Source organism: Schistocerca americana, chromosome 8 (assembly GCF_021461395.2).
Source record: "Schistocerca americana isolate TAMUIC-IGC-003095 chromosome 8, iqSchAmer2.1, whole genome shotgun sequence".
Classification (NCBI taxonomy): domain Eukaryota; kingdom Metazoa; phylum Arthropoda; class Insecta; order Orthoptera; family Acrididae; genus Schistocerca; species Schistocerca americana.
The window spans coordinates 222,611,773-222,628,817 of NC_060126.1; the positions used below are offsets into that span (position 1 = coordinate 222,611,773).

Sequence of the window (17,045 nt, forward strand, 5' to 3'; positions counted from 1 at the left end):
CTAATATGTTACCGCCACGAGTCGGTTCTCTGTTTAACTGCTCAAGGTAGTTTTCAGATAAAGCACTTAAAAAAATTTCACTGGATTCTTTGTCTCTGCCACCGGTTATGAACGTTTGAGTCTCCCAGGCTATATCCTGCAAATTAAAATCTCCACCCAGAACTTTAACATGGTGGGGAAATCTACTCGAAATGTTGTTGTTGTTCTGGTCTTCAGTCCTGAGACTGGTTTGATGCAGCTCTCCATGCTACTCTATCCTGTGAAAGTCTTCTTCATCTCCCAGTACCTACTGCAACCTACATCCATCTGAATCTGCTTAGTGTATTCATCTCTTGGTCTCCCTCTACGATTTTTACCCGCCACGCTGCCCTCCAATACTAAATTGGTGATCCCTTGATGCCTCAGAACATGTCCTACCAACCGATCCCTTCTTCTGGTCAAGTTGTGCCACAAACTTCTCTTCTCCCCAATCCTATTCAATACTTCCTCATTAGTTATGTGATCTACCCATCTAATCTTCAGCATTCTTCTGTAGCACCACATTTCGAAAGCTTCTATTCTCTCCTTGTCCAAACTATTTATCGTCCATGTTTCACTTCCATACATGGCTACACTCCAAACAAATACTTTCAGAAAAGACTTCCTGACACTTAAATCTATACTCGATGTTAACAAATTTCTCTTCTTCAGAAACGATTTCCTTGCCATTGCCAGTCTACATTTTATATCCTCTCTACTTCGACCAACATCAGTTATTTTGCTCCTCAAATAGCAAAACTCCTTTACTACTTTATGTGTCTCATTTCCTAATCTAATTCCCTCAGCATCACCCGACTTAATTCGACTACATTCCATTATCCTCGTTTTGCTTTTGTTGATGTTCATCTTATATACTCCTCTCAAGACACTGTCCATTCCATTCAACTGCTCTTCCAAGTCCTTTGCTGTCTCTGACAGAATTACAATGTCATCGGCGAACCTCAAAGTTTTTATTTCCTCTCCATGGATTTTAATACCTACTCCGAATTTTTCTTTTGTTTCCTTTACTGCTTGATCAATATACAGATTGAATAACATCGGGGAGAGGCTACAACCCTGTCTTACTCCCTTCCCAACCACTGCTTCCCTTTCATGTCCCTCGACTCTTATAACTGCCATCTGGTTTCTGTACAAATTGTAAATAGCCTTTCGCTCCCTGTATTTTACCCCTGCCACCTTTACAATTTGAAAGAGAGTATTCCAGTCAACATTGTCAAAAGCTTTCTCTAAGTCTACAAATGCTAGAAACGTAGGTTTGCCTTTCCTTAATCGTTCTTCTAAGATAAGTCGTACGGTCAGTATTGCCTCACATGTTCCAGTATTTCTACGGAATCCAAACTGATCTTCCCCGAGGTCGGCTTCTACTAGTTTTTCCATTCGTCTATAAAGAATTCGTGTTAGTATTTTGCAGCTGTGGCTTATTAAACTGATTGTTCAGTAATTTTCACATCTGTCAACACCTGCTTTCTTTGGGATTGGAATTATTATATTCTTCTTGAAGTCTGAGAGTATTTCGCCTGTTTCAAACATCTACTCGAAATATTTTCCAAATTATCCTGCAGGTGCTCAGCAACAACAGCTGTTGAGCCAGGGGGCCTATAGAGATATCCAATTACCATGTCTGTGCCTGCTTTAACCGTGACCGTCACCCAAATTATTTCACATTTCGGATCTCCGTCAATTTCTTTCGATACTATTGCACTTCTTATCGCTATAAACACGGCCCCCCCCCTTTCACTGTCCAGCCTGTCTCTGCGGCATACATTCCAATCTGAGTTTAGACTTTCATTACTGTTTATATCGGTTTTCAGCCAACTTTCTGTCCCTAGTACTATGTGGGCATTGTGACCATTCATTAATGAGACCAGTTCTGGGACTTTTCTATAGACGCTCCTGCAGTTTACTATTAGCACATTAATATTGTTATTCCCTGTTGCATTTTGCCTACTCCTACCTTGCCGCGTCTCAGGAGGCGTCGTGTCGGGCCTAGGGAGAATATTCTCTAACCTAAAAAACCCACATGTGCACTCCACACGTACTCCGCTTTTCTTGTTGCCGCTTCCTGCGTGTAGTGCACGCCTGACCTATTCAGTGGGACCCTACATTTCTCCACCCGATAGCGGAGGTCGAGAAATTTGCACCCCAGATCTCCGCAGAATCGTCTGAGCCTCTGGTTTAAGCCTTCCACTCGGCTCCAAACCAGAGGACCGCGATCGGTTCTGGGAACGATACTACAAATAGTTAGGTCAGATTCCACCCAGCGAGCGAGGCTTTCCGCCTTCACCAAGTCCGCCAACCGCCTGTATGAACTGAGGATGACCTCTGAACGCAGATGGCAGGAGTCATTGGTGCCGACATGAGCAATAATTTGCAGTCGGGTGCACCCAGTGCTCTCTATCGCCTCCGGCAGGGCCTCCTCCAGATCTCGGATGAGACCCCCCGGCAAGCAGACAGAGTGAACACTGGCCTTCTTCCCCGGCCTTTCCGCTATTTCCCTAAGGGGCTCCATCACCCGCCTAACGTTGGAGCTCCCAATCGCTAATAAACCCCTCCCCCAGTGTGCCTGCTCGGACGTTGCTGAAGGAGCGGCCACATGTCCACTCACAGGAAGAGCGGGCGATGCCGTGTGGCCAGCCTCCACATTGACCCTCCGCCTCGTGCGCCGCGAACGCCGCTGAAACCGCCACTCCCCTTGGGGAGAGAGTGACCCAACCGCGCCCGGTACCCGCGAAGATGTCTCGACAGCAGGGACATAAGGTGAAGCATGTAACACCTGGGGTGTACCATGCGACGCATCAGACTCCCCACTGCCGCTACACTCCGAGGCAGCAGCCTGAAGACGGCTGACCACGGCCATCAACACGTTCAGCTGTTCGCGAACAGTGGTCAGCTCCTCCTGCGTCCGTCCACAGCAGTCACACACCATATCCATCCTCAGAAATCAATTTACTATAGAGAGTTAATCAACTTTTAAATAGACTGCTAATTCACTAAAGGCGGCTGATAGTTGACTAAACTATGGTTACTAGACACTTCTTGTAGAAAACAATGAAAATAGCACTACCTGTCTCCGGACTGTATTCAAAACAATCACTAGCACTACTGGCACTATGGCTGACTAAAGGGACTCTCTCTGACTGTATTCAAAACAAACACGAAATCTATGGAACACTATTACTATCACTCGACAATTAAAGCTTCCTAAAAGCAAAAACACACGGAAGAAGTGACAAATAAGAAAAATACAGTTAATACTACACACCGGAAGCAGCTACTAGGGTAGCAGAGTACGTGTGGCGTGCACACGGGGGTTTTTTAGGTTAGAGGGACCCCCCCTTGGGCGAAACGATAAAATACCTGACGGCTTACCAGAGAGGACATTATCATCGTTGATAAAGAACGTCCGTCCTCAGAGACCAAAAACAGGAAAAGTTAACGTAATATTGGTAAACTGCAGGAGTATCCAGGGCAAGGTTCCTGAATTAGTATCTCTTATTGAAGGAAATAGTGCGCATATAGTATTAGGAACGGAAAGTTGGTTAAAACCGGAAGTGAACAGTAACGAAATCCTAGACACAGAATGGAATATATACCGCAAGGATAGGATAAACGCCAATGGTGGAGGAGTATTTATAGCAGTAAAGAATTCAATAATATCCAGTGAAGTTATTAGCGAATGCGAATGTGAAATAATCTGGGTTAAGTTAAGTATCAAAGGTGGGTCAGATATGATAGTCGGATGCTTCTATAGACCACCTGCATCAGCAACCGTAGTAGTTGAGCGCCTCAGAGAGAACCTGCAGAACGTCGTGAAGAAGTTTCGTGATCATACTATTGTAATAGGGGGAGACTTCAATCTACCAGGTATAGAATGGGATAGTCACACAATCAGAACTGGAGCCAGGGACAGAGACTCTTGTGACATTATCCTGACTGCCTTGTCCGAGAATTACTTCGAGCAGATAGTTAGAGAACCAACTCGTGAAGCTAACGTTTTAGACCTCATAGCAACAAATAGACCGGAACTTTTCGACTCCGTGAATGTAGAAGAGGGTATCAGTGATCATAAGTCAGTGGTTGCATCAATGACTACAAGTGTAATAAGAAATGCCAAGAAAGGAAGGAAAATATATTTGCTTAACAAGAGTGATAGGGCACAAATCGCAGAATATCTGAGTGACCACCATCAAACGTTCATTTCTGAGGAAGAGGATGTGGAACAAAAATGGAAAAAATTCAGAAACATCGTCCAGTACGCCTTAGATAAGTTCGTACCGACTAAGGTCCAAAGCGAGGGGAAAGATCCACCGTGGTATAACAATCATGTACGAAAGGTACTACGGAAACAAAGAAAGCTTCATCATAGGTTTAAGAGTAGTCGAATCATAGCTGATAAGGAAAAGCTGAACGAAGCGAAAAAGAGCGTAAAGAGAGCAATGAGAGAAGCATTCAACGAATTCGAACATAAAACATTGGCAAACAATCTAAACAAGAACCCTAAAAAGTTTTGGTCATATGTAAAATCGGTAAGCGGATCTAAATCCCCTATTCAGTCACTCGTTGACCACGATGGCACCGAAACAGAGGACGACCGAAGAAAGGCAGAAATACTGAATTCAGTGTTCCGAAACTGTTTCACTGCGGAAAATCGTAACACGGTCCCTGACTTCAGCCGTCGCACGGACGCCAAAATGGAAAATATTGAAATAAACGATATCGGAATTGAAAAACAACTGCTATCACTTAGTAGCGGAAAAGCATCCGGACCAGACGAGATACCCTTAAGATTCTACAGTGATTATGCTAAAGAACTTGCCCCCTTTCTATCAGCAATTTATCGTAGATCGCTGGAAGAACGTAAAGTACCTAGCGACTGGAAGAAAGCGCAGGTCGTTCCCATTTTCAAGAAGGGTCATAAATCAGATGCGAATAATTATAGGCCTATTTCGCTTACGTCAATCTGTTGTAGAATAATGGAACATGTTTTGTGTTCTCGTATTATGACGTTCTTAGATAATACAAATCTCCTTCATCATAACCAACATGGATTCCGCAAACAGAGATCATGTGAAACTCAGCTCGCCCTATTTGCCCAAGAAATTCACAGTGCCGTAGACACTGGCGAGCAGATTGATGCCGTATTCCTGGACTTCAGGAAGGCATTTGATACGGTTCCGCACTTACGTTTAGTGAAAAAAATACGAGCTTACGGAATATCGGACCAGGTTTGTGATTGGATTCAGGATTTCCTAGAAGAAAGAACACAACATGTCATTCTTAACGGTTCAAAATCTGCAGATGTAGAGGTAATTTCGGGAGTACCGCAGGGAAGCGTGATAGGACCTTTATTGTTTACAATATACATAAATGACTTAGTTGACAACATCGGTAGCTCCGTGAGGCTATTTGCAGATGACACGGTTGTCTACAAGAAAGTAGCAACATCAGAAGACTCGTACGTACTCCAGGGGGACCTGCAGAGGATTAATGCATGGTGCGACAGCTGGCAGCTTTCCCTAAACGTAGATAAATGTAATAGAATGCGCATACATAGGGGCAGAAATCCATTCCAGTACGATTATGCCATAGGTGGTAAATCATTGGAAGCGGTAACGACCGTAAAATACTTAGGAGTTACTATCCGGAGCGATCTGAAGTGGAATGATCACATAAAACAAATAGTGGGAAAAGCAGGCGCCAGGTTGAGATTCATAGGAAGAATTCTAAGAAAATGTGACTCATCGACGAAAGAAGTAGCTTACAAAACGCTTGTTCGTCCGATTCTTGAGTATTGCTCATCAGTATGGGACCCTTACCAGGTTGGATTAATAGAAGAGATAGACATGATCCAGCGAAAAGCAGCGCGATTCGTCATGGGGACATTTAGTCAGCGCGAGAGCGTTACGGAGATGCTGAAGAAGCTCCAGTGGCGGACACTTCAAGAAAGGCGTTACGCAATACGGAGAGGTTTATTATCGAAATTACGAGAGAGCACATTCCGGGAAGAGATGGGCAACATATTACTACCGCCCACATATATCTCGCGTAATGATCACAACGAAAAGATCCGAGAAATTAGAGCAAATACGGAGACTTACAAGCAGTCGTTCTTCCCACGCACAATTCGTGAATGGAACAGGGAAGGGGGGATCAGATAGTGGTACAATAAGTACCATCCGCCACACACCGTACGGTGGCTCGCGGAGTATAGATGTAGATGTAGATGTAGATGTAACGTAGCTCGCTGCACAGCAGACGTGACGCAGACGGCAGTTACGACGACACTGACCAGCTCTCCAACAGCGTGAATGTGTGTATGGGACCATTTTTATGCAAGATGGTGCATCTCTGCATATAGCAAATCCAGTTAAGCAGCTGCTGAAGCTCCATTTCGGAAATTCTAGAATTATAAGCCGCTATTTCCCTACAGCCTGGTCGTCCCGACCGCCTGATATTAGTAAGTGTGAGTTCTGGCTGTGGGAATATCTGAAAGATGTTGTGTTCAGTGTTCATACTGCAAACTTATCTGCATTGAAGGCACCCATTGCGCAACACATTCTGAATAAGACCCCAGAAGCGGATGGTCCCGGCGGAGGTTCGAGTCCTCCCTCGGGCATGGGTGTATATGTTTGTCCTTAGGATAATTTAGGTTAAGTAGTGTGTAAGCTTAGGGACTGATGACCTTAGCAGTTGAGTCCCATAAGTTTTCACACACATGTTTTTGACCCCAGGAACACTTCGATCAGTTGTGCAACATGCTGTTTCTCGATTTCAACTTGTTGCAGAAAACGGTGGATATATTGAACATGTTTTGCGTCAGTCACAGGGAAATTAATAATCCGATTTGATTTTGATTCATGATTTTTAAGCGGTTCTGGGCCTCAGGGCAATTAAAAACCGATATGATTTATGCTTTTCATGCTGCTTTTGGCCTTAGGACAATTAAAAACGATGTGATTAATGTTTTTGCGGATTTTGGCCTCACGATTATTAAAAACCGATTTTTCTCATCCGATGTGATAGGACCTTGCCATGGTGGATGGGCTTACCTAACTAACAGTATCACACCTGTTCACCCATGCTCACTGAGTAGTACAGTTTTTTAACGTCAAACGTATACCTTAGGCATTGTAGTATGATTAATCTATCATTTGTAGTCGGCATCTATTAAACTACGATGCTTACAACGCCATCTATTGTTACACATTTTTAACTACACTCCTGGAAATGGAAAAAAGAACACATTGACACCGGTGTGTCAGACCCACCATACTTGCTCCGGACACTGCGAGAGGGCTGTACAAGTAATGATCACACGCACGGCACAGCGGACACACCAGGAACCGCGGTGTTGGCCGTCGAATGGCGCTAGCTGCGCAGCATTTGTGCACCGCCGCCGTCAGTGTCAGCCAGTTTGCCGTGGCATACGGAGCTCCATCGCAGTCTTTAACACTGGTAGCATGCCGCGACAGCGTGGACGTGAACCGTATGTGCAGTTGACGGACTTTGAGCGAGGGCGTATAGTGGGCATGCGGGAGGCCGGGTGGACGTACCCCCGAATTGCTCAACACATGGGGCGTGAGGTCTCCACAGTACATCGATATTGTCGCCAGTGGTCGGCGGAAGGTGCACGTGCCCGTCGACCTGGGACCGGACCGCAGCGACGCACGGATGCACGCCAAGACCGTAGGATCCTACGCAGTGCCGTAGGGGACCGCACCGCCACTTCCCAGCAAATTAGGGACACTGTTGATCCTGGGGTATCGGCGAGGACCATTCGCAACCGTCTCCATGAAGCTGGGCTACGGTCCCGCACACCGTTAGGCCGTCTTCCGCTCACGCCCGCCTCCAGTGGTGTCGCGACAGGCGTGAATGGAGGGACGAATGGAGACGTGTCGTCTTCGGCGATGAGAGTCGCTTCTGCCTTGGTGCCAATGATGGTCGTATGCGTGTTTGGCGCCGTGCAGGTGAGCGCCACAATCAGGACTGCATACGACCGAGGCACACAGGGCCAACACCCGGCATCATGGTGTGGGGAGCGATCTCCTACACTGGCCGTACACCCCTGGTGATCGTCGAGGGGACACTGAATAGTGCACGGTACATCCAAACCGTCATCGAACGCATCGTTCTACCATTCCTAGACCGGCAAGGGAACTTGCTGTTCCAACAGGACAATGCACGTCCGCATGTATCCCGTGCCACCCAACGTGCTCTAGAAGGTGTAAGTCAACTACCCTGGCCAGCAAGATCTCAGGATCTGTCCCCCATTGAGCATGTTTGGGACTGGATGAAGCGTCGTCTCACGCGGTCTGCACGTCCAGCACGAACGCTGGTCCAACTGAGGCGCCAGGTGGAAATGGCATGGCAAGCCGTTCCACAGGACTACATCCAGCATCTCTACGATCGTCTCCATGGGAGAATAGCAGCCTGCATTGCTGCGAAAGGTGGATATACACTGTACTAGTGCCGACATTGTGCATGCTCTGTTGCCTGTGTCTATGTGCCTGTGGTTCTGTCAGTGTGATCATGTGATGTATCTGACCCCAGGAATGTGTCAATAAAGTTTCCCTTTCCTGGGACAATGAATTCACGGTGTTCTTATTTCAATTTCCAGGAGTGTATTTATTTTTCTTCTGCTATACGTTCTCCCCCTTCTCCGATAATATTCCGTTACAATTTGACGTTATTTTGACCAGTATTGTTATTTTTACAGCGGTTTGAAAGCTTAACTTTAATTAAAATCACCTTGTATATTAGCGATTTTCAGTCACAGTGATGGAAAAATGACTACTACGATATATATGCAGCAGAGAAGTATTTGACAAACTTTCGCGACTACGATGTTGCCTCTATTCAAAAGATCTCAAATTTAAGTAGCCAAAGCATCGATTACACTTCCATATGTAATATACCTGTTAGTTACAATACTAGTAGCATGCCTCTGAGTGTCATCGACGTATACTGTCTCTACTAGTTACGGAAACCGGAATCTGAAGAAATATTCAAGAATATATACACAAGAGGCTTTAAAGTTGCTTCCTCGTGCTACATTTCTTTCCAGGATTCTCCTAACCGATCAATCCTTCATTTGCCTTTTCTACTACTGGTTTTTCATGGTCCTTGTACTTCATATCGCCTAATACTATTATTTCCGGCCGGCCGCGATGGCCGTGCGGTTCTAGGCGCTTCAGTCCGGAACTGCGCGACTGATACGATCGCAGGCTTGAATCCTGCCTCGGGCATGGATGTGTGTGATGTCCTTAGGTTAGTTAGGTTTAAGTAGTTTTAAGTTCTAGGGGACTGATGACCTCAGATGTTAAGTTCCATAGTGCTCAGAACCATTTTATTATTTCCAGGTATCGTAAAATGGGGTGAATAGAAAGAACTTCCAAAAAAAGCTCTATGCTATCGTGTCGGAAGGCAAATCGGAATAGTAGTGAAACATCTGTTTTTCTGGGTTGGCAGTAAACCAGTGGCACACGGAAATTATGAATATCAATGTTCACGACACTATCAGCTGATCTTTTGTTGAGTCCATGACTTCCATCTGATGTAGGGATGAATTTACTTACTTCGGACTTTTTTGTATGTACCAATCCAAACTGTGTCCTTGTAATTTAAGTACATAGTAATTAAATCTGGAGATCCGTTTCATTAAAAGAAAATTCAGTTTTGAAGTATACTTTTATCTAACTTGAGTTTCAGATAGTTGAAAATGTATGATTTTGTTTTCGGAATTTGTGGGGTGAATACAAACAGTAATGGTCCATGTTTCTACAGAAGAAGATCAAGAATTTTACCGAAACGAAGAGCTGCATTGCACCGTTCTAAAACCAGGATATTATACTGCGATTGAAATATATGGAACATGCGAGCGGTCATTTAGATTGTATGCGTGTAAAATTTGTCATTTAGAAAATTACGTTATTTTTTGTTTTGTTGAAAAACAAGGCCGACTAAACAAGCTTATTTTAACAGAAGATGAGTAATTTTTTGGTTAGTTAAGAGGATGTTGTTCTAAGGCTCTTCGTTACTTCTGGGATTCAACTTCTTGGTTCACAGAAATCATTTTTAAATATGTCAGTGAATTAATGTATTAACATATAAACCAAATTCGTCAGTTTAATGTTCCAAAAAAGTAATTAGAGATACAACAATTTGTATTTGAAAAACAATAAAAAGTCCACAATTCATACAATGTCTATAGCTTTTCTTATTGAATAAAGCTTTTCCAGAACCAGATAAGTTTTTTTTTTATTCTCCTAGACCCAAAGACCAATAAATGGAAAAAATAATAAAATTTACCTTGGCGTTTCTATTCACCCCTCTCTGCAGGGTGAGCAGGAGTACCAAGCTTTTATTGTTTTCAGGTTTTCAAAGCGTGAGTTAGATCTCAAATTTAATTATAAGTTTTAGGTTAGACACAAGACCTATAATAAAATATAACTTTGATTTTGATATTTCTTTCTAAAATTATCTATTTTTCTTTTCACCCCATTTTAAGGTATTTCAAAGACATTACGGTGTTCATAAGTTCATCAGTAATAGAATACTATCGTATTCTTTCTCTGACATGTGGCCATTTCCTTGCATTTATCCACATTTAACGAGAGGAACCAGAGAGCACACAATGTGCAAGTTTTGTCCACATTATTCTGATTTCGTTGACAGTCATCCAGTGACGGTTCTTTCATGTAATCAGTAACCTATTTGTGACTGCTGGTGAGTATGTATCAGTTATATACAGCATGTAATGAGTATAAGTGCAGGTATTGCTACTGGTGATTAAGGATGGAGTACTGAACAACATTATGTCAATATTTATGTCATTTACAGACTAATAATTATAGGTATTGCCGGTCGTATGATTTTAGGCTGGATAGGACGTCCACGTACGAGTGGCGTAAGCAATCCATTTGGTGTAAATTTTCTCCGAAAGCCGGGGAGGGGCTAATGAGAACGGTAAAGTAGGGCGGCACGACTCGCGATAACAAATGTGAAGGTCACCCTCCCGTAGCTAACAACAAACGGGCAATTTATCACGGTTCGTACTACCAAATAAACACTATTTGTCGTACACATGTGCTTGGCGTGAAATAACAATTGTTTGTCAATCATGGATTGTGTTATCTACGGCGTCCACTACCACAGGCAGGAGCAAAACTGTGTACGGAGGTGTAAAAACGTTTAATTGAGGGTTTAAAAATTATTCTGGCATGGCCAGTATTTGTCTTTGGTTTTTTTTGTTTTAATGTGCATAACAATGACGCATCATGCAAAAAAAAAAAAAACTGAAAACAGGAAGACATGGTACGTAATTAAGAATATTCTACATTCCGTGGTCTGTATGATAACCAAAGCACACGAAATTAAGGCGCTCATGAACTTCCAAAACTTCTGCTATGTCCTTCAGAGCAAACATTCGAAATGGCCACCGACGGCCGTACTGCAGGCTCTGACTCGTCCCCTCCCTGTAGCGTCACTCTGATAGTTGTAACAGCTTCTTGGGTTCGTCATCTTAGCATGGCTTCATCGTCTATGAAGACGAGAGCATAGACGTGCCCCTACGAATAAAAATCCAGTGGATTTAAATGGCTGTGGTGGTAGGGGTCCAGGAGGCCAACACAGGTGGCTTCCCTGGCTAACCCGTCTGTTGGGAAACTGGCGATCTGAATACCGAAGAACCAGAACGAGATTTTCACTCTGCAGCGGAGTGTGCACTGATATGAAACTTCCTGGCAGATTAAAACTGTGTGCCGGGCCGAGACTCGAACTCGGGACCTTTGCCTTTCGTGGGCAAGTGCTCTACCAACTGAGCTACCCAAGCATGACTCACGACCCATCCTCACAGCTTTACTTCTGCCAGTACCTCGTCTCCTACCTTCCAAACCTTACAGAAGCTCTCCTGCGAACCTTGCAGAACTAGCACTCCTGAAAGAAAGGATATGGCTTAGCCACAGCCTGGGGGATGTTTACAGAATGAGATTTTCACTCTGCAGCGGAGTGTGCGCTGATATGAAACGTCCTGGCAGATTAAAACTGTGTACTGTAGTCTGCAGTCGAGCTCTGGCAACGTCGCTCTCTGTTCATTGGCTGACTGTGCTTTGTGACGTCAGATGTGAAGAACGAACCTAAACTCGGCCGCCGTCGTAAATGACGCGCACTATGGTTCTGCAAGGTTCGCAGGAGAGCTTCTCTAATGTTTGGAAGGTAGGAGACGAGGTACTGGCAGAAGTAAAGCTGTGAGGACGGGGCGTGAGTCGTGCTTGGGTAGCTCACTTAGTAGGGCACTTGCCCGCAAAAGGCAAAGTTCCCGAGTTCGAGTCTTGACCCGGCACACAGTTTTAATCTGCCAGGAAGTTTCACCGAAGAACCATTTTACTGACATGGCGACGTGTGTCTTGGTGCATAAACCACATACCGAGACGGTTTTGAAGTGGAATGTCGTTCAGAAACTCTGGCAATGAAGACTGTAATAGGTGACAAGAACGAGCACCTGTCAGCCTGGGAGGCAGCTCGAATAGACTCAGCAGCGTATCTCCGACGATCCCACTCGACATGTTTAGAGCAAATCTGACTTTAAATCTGCCCAATAAAATGATGTGAGTGGTTTGATCTGCCCAGGTGTGCAACCTATGAATATTCACACGACCCTCGCGAGTGGGTGTAGATCCATGTGACACTAATACTTTACGAAAAAATTCAGCATTGAATCTACACTGTTCCAATAGCCTGGTGCAGAATGTAGCTCTTCGTGGGTAGTCCACTTCGCCAATTTTCCGGTGATGTTAAGAATACAGCAACTCTTCATGGAACGAGCGATGAACAGATATATGAAATGTTCCCACCTGAAATGTGAAGCTTTTGTACTTACGAGTTGGGAATCAGAGACGATACTCTCCATTGCCCTTACGGCAGATTGCCTAGCTTCTCCTTAAATTAGGTTCATATCAGCTATTTCTGCTTAGGTGTTAGGTTTGTGTGCTTTCTGCAAGGCTGCTGACCCTCGACTACGTGGGCAGCGGGTTGTTATCGAGGGGTGGAAGAGAGGAAGCAAAAGGGAGAGTATATGCAGCCAGGAGTGACATGTTTCTGAGAATACTGTTCGATGCTGGGGAAAAAAACGCACTGACATGTGTACAGATGGTGGTAATAACGCGTACGCCAGACATAAAAGGGCAGTGGATTGCCGGGGCTGTCATTTGTACTCAGCTGATTCACATGAAAAGGTTTCCGATGTGATCATGGCCACACGACGGGAATTAACGGACTTAGAATGCGGAATGGTGGTTGGAGCTAGATGCATGGGACATTCCATTTTGGAAATCGTAAAATGGAATCGTTGCGGATACTGCTCGTTGTTCTCGGAAGAATATTGATCACAGGATGGTGACACAGCAAAGACAGATGTTAAGAGAACGAAAACAGATATCATGATAGCCACATGGAATTTGAGGACACTTAAGCGACCTGCAAAACTGCAAGAAATTAGAGAGGAAATGGATGTATAGAGTGAAAATACCTGCACTACAGAAGTACTAAGAAAAGAACAAGGAAACATATATCGATGTACAATGGAGGGGATACAGGCCATCACGATATTGTCTTTCTTATATACAGCTCAATGAAGGCAAATATAAAAAGTTTAAATGAATTAGCGACAGATTGTCTTCCTTGAGAGTTGGGGGAAATTTTTTCAATGTTACAATGAAGTGTACCTTTGGCCCTACGGAGGAATCAGAGGATGAGATGGATGGACTTTACTCCAAACTGGAGGAGGAAATCAGCAAAATTCAGATCCATGATGGCAAAAATGATCCTTTAGGATCTGATTGCAAAGATATGAAAAGAAAATAACAGAAAAAGAAACCTGTATGAAATCAGTAATAACAGTGGGCTGTGGCTGATAGACTTCGTCAATGATAAGACGATAATAAAAATCACATGGCCGCAAAGAAAAAATATTAAGAAATGCACATGGTCATCGCCCGGGGCAGTTACCTGAAAGCAGACAGACGATTTGATTATGGATAAACGGCAGGCGTAATACATTATGGATGTCAGTAGCTGTAGAGGAGCACTCAGAGACACAGATCATTACTTAGTGCGGGACAGATATAGACAGAAGACAGGTACCGTACGAAACAAAAATAGTAGGGGCCACGGAAGGAGTACTGAGGAGGTTGAATATGAAAGTGCAGTCGAGTGGTTTTACGAGGAATGATCACTGTTAATACAAGAGAGAAATGCAGACAGGCACAGAATGCTACGAAGTAAGACAATACACGCAGCAAAAGGCTACAGAGAGAAGGGTTGGTTCAAATGGCTCTGATCACTATGGGACTTAACTTCTGCGGTCATCAGTCCCCTAGAACTTAGAACTACTTAAACCTAACTAACCTAAGGACATCACACACATCCATGCCCGAGGCAGGATTCGAACCTGCGACCGTAGCAGTCGCGCGGTTCCGGACTGAGCGCCTTAACCGCGAGACCACCGCGGCCGGCAAGAGGAAGGGGGCAGGTCACTTACGTAGGGCGAAGAGAAGGCAGTACGAATCGAGGAAGATAGAGTAGTTGGTCGAAATAACAATGAAATACAAAAGTTCTATGAAAGACCAAAAGAAATGAGCAGACGATTCCAACCGAGAGCAGTCTTCTATAAAGACAAAGATGGAACCTAACTGGAGATAAAATCAAACTTTGAGAAGACGGTAGGAGTATTTTGCTGAGTTACGTGATGGAAAGAGGAAGGGATCAGAGAAAAAACCTTGAATGAGGAACATCAGGAACTGACCTTGGAATTGGAATTAGAATCAGAAGCAGTTCAGCAGGAAGTCGAACCACCAAACTTAGAGGAAGTGAAGAATGCAATTAAAAACTTTGAGAATAATAAAACAGCAGGAGAAGAAGGCACAGCGGCAGTATTATTAATGTTTGGAGGAAAGAACATGGGGACGGCTGTTTATGAATTAATAAATGAAAAACGGATGAAGGAAGAAATGCTGAAGGTTTGGAGCATCGAAATAATGTGCCCATTACACAGAAAGGCAATTAGGCAGAATGCAACAACTACAATGGGATTACTCTCTTAGATACTACATATAAGGTCTTTAGGAAGATCTTAGTCTCTTGGCTAGAATACCGGGTGGAAATGATACTGGGGGATTATCAGGCTGGATGTAGGAGTACTAGATCCACAATAGACCAGCTTTTCATTTATAGAAGTCCTACAGACATTTTTCGAACACGACAAGCAAATGCATCAGCTGTACGCTGATTTTAAACACGTATACGAGAGCCTAGACGGGAATACGATTCTCCAAAGTATGAAGTATTTTAGAATCCCACTAAAATTATTGAGCGTCTCGGAAATGACCTCGGAAGCAACAGTTTGCAAGAGTTGTCAAGAAAATTCCATGTGTGGAGAGGGCTACTGCAGGGAGATGCGATCTCTGGAGAAGGTAATTCGGCAAATACCAACAAACCCAGTAGGAACAATATTTAACTGTCAGGTCTAGCTGGTGGCTTACGCTGATGACATAACATTAGTTGCAAGGAATATCAATGTCTTGAAGGATGATTATGCCGACTGGAAGAAGCAGCGCGGAAGTAGGACTGAAAGTTAATATAGGTAAAACAAAGTATATTGTGAAGACAGTGTCTGCTGGGCATAAAGGAGACACTTCAACATAAATAAATAGCGAAGAGCACCAAAGAGTGGAAAAGGTTCAATATCTAGGCTCGATATGAACAGAAAATAATAGGAGAGCACCAGAAATTCAAGAAAGGATAACAAGTAGAAACCGATGTTACACTCCTGGAAATGGAAAAAAGAACACATTGACACCGGTGTGTCAGACCCACCATACTTGCTCCGGACACTGCGAGAGGGCTGTACAAGCAATGATCACACGCACGGCACAGCGGACACGCCAGGAACCGCGGTGTTGGCCGTCGAATAGCGCTAGCTGCGCAGCATTTGTGCACCGCCGCCGTCAGTGTCAGCCAGTTTGCCGTGGCATACGGAGCTCCATCGCAGTCTTTAACACTGGTAGCATGCCGCGACAGCGTGGACGTGAACCGTATGTGCAGTTGATGGACTTTGAGCGAGGGCGTATAGTGGGCATGCGGGAGGCCGGGTGGACGTACCGCCGAATTGCTCAACACGTGGGGCGTGAGGTCTCCACAGTACATCGATGTTGTCGCCAGTGGTCGGCGGAAGGTGCACGTGCCCGTCGACCTGGGACCGGACCTCAGCGACGCACGGATGCACGCCAAGACCGTAGGATCCTACGCAGTGCCGTAGGGGACCGCACCGCCACTTCCCAGCAAATTAGGGACACTGTTGCTCCTGGGGTATCGGCGAGGACCATTCGCAACCGTCTCCATGAAGCTGGGCTACGGTCCCGCACACCGTTAGGCCGTCTTCCGCTCACGCCCCAACATCGTGCAGCCCGCCTCCAGTGGTGTCGCGACAGGCGTGAATGGAGGGACGAATGGAGACGTGTCGTCTTCAGCGATGAGAGTCGCTTCTGCCTTGGTGCCAATGATGGTCGTATGCGTGTTTGGCGCCGTGCAGGTGAGCACCACAATCAGGACTGCATACGACCGAGGCACACAGGGCCAACACCCGGCATCATGGTGTGGGGAGCGATCTCCTACACTGGCCGTACACCCCTGGTGATCGTCGAGGGGACACTGAATAGTGCACGGTACATCCAAACCGTCATCGAACCCATCGTTCTACCATTCCTAGACCGGCAAGGGAACTTGCTGTTCCAACAGGACAACGCACGTCCGCATGTATCCCGTGCCACCCAACGTGCTCTAGAAGGTGTAAGTCAACTACCCTGGCCAGCAAGATCTCCGGATCTGTCCCCCATTGAGCATGTTTGGGACTGGATGAAGCGTCGTCTCACGCGGTCTGCACGTCCAGCACGAATGCTGGTCCAACTGAGGCGCCAGGTGGAAATGGCATGGCAAGCTGTTCCACAGGACTA

General features: G+C 45.1%; 1 non-coding gene across 1 annotated transcript; it reads right to left on the reverse strand.

Annotated features, from left to right (window-relative positions):
* Positions 1–11,795: 11,795 nt before the first annotated feature.
* On the reverse strand, positions 11,796–11,870 carry Trnas-cga. Its single transcript has one exon. It is a non-coding gene; the product is annotated as a tRNA-Ser (tRNA).
* Positions 11,871–17,045: the final 5,175 nt, after the last annotated feature.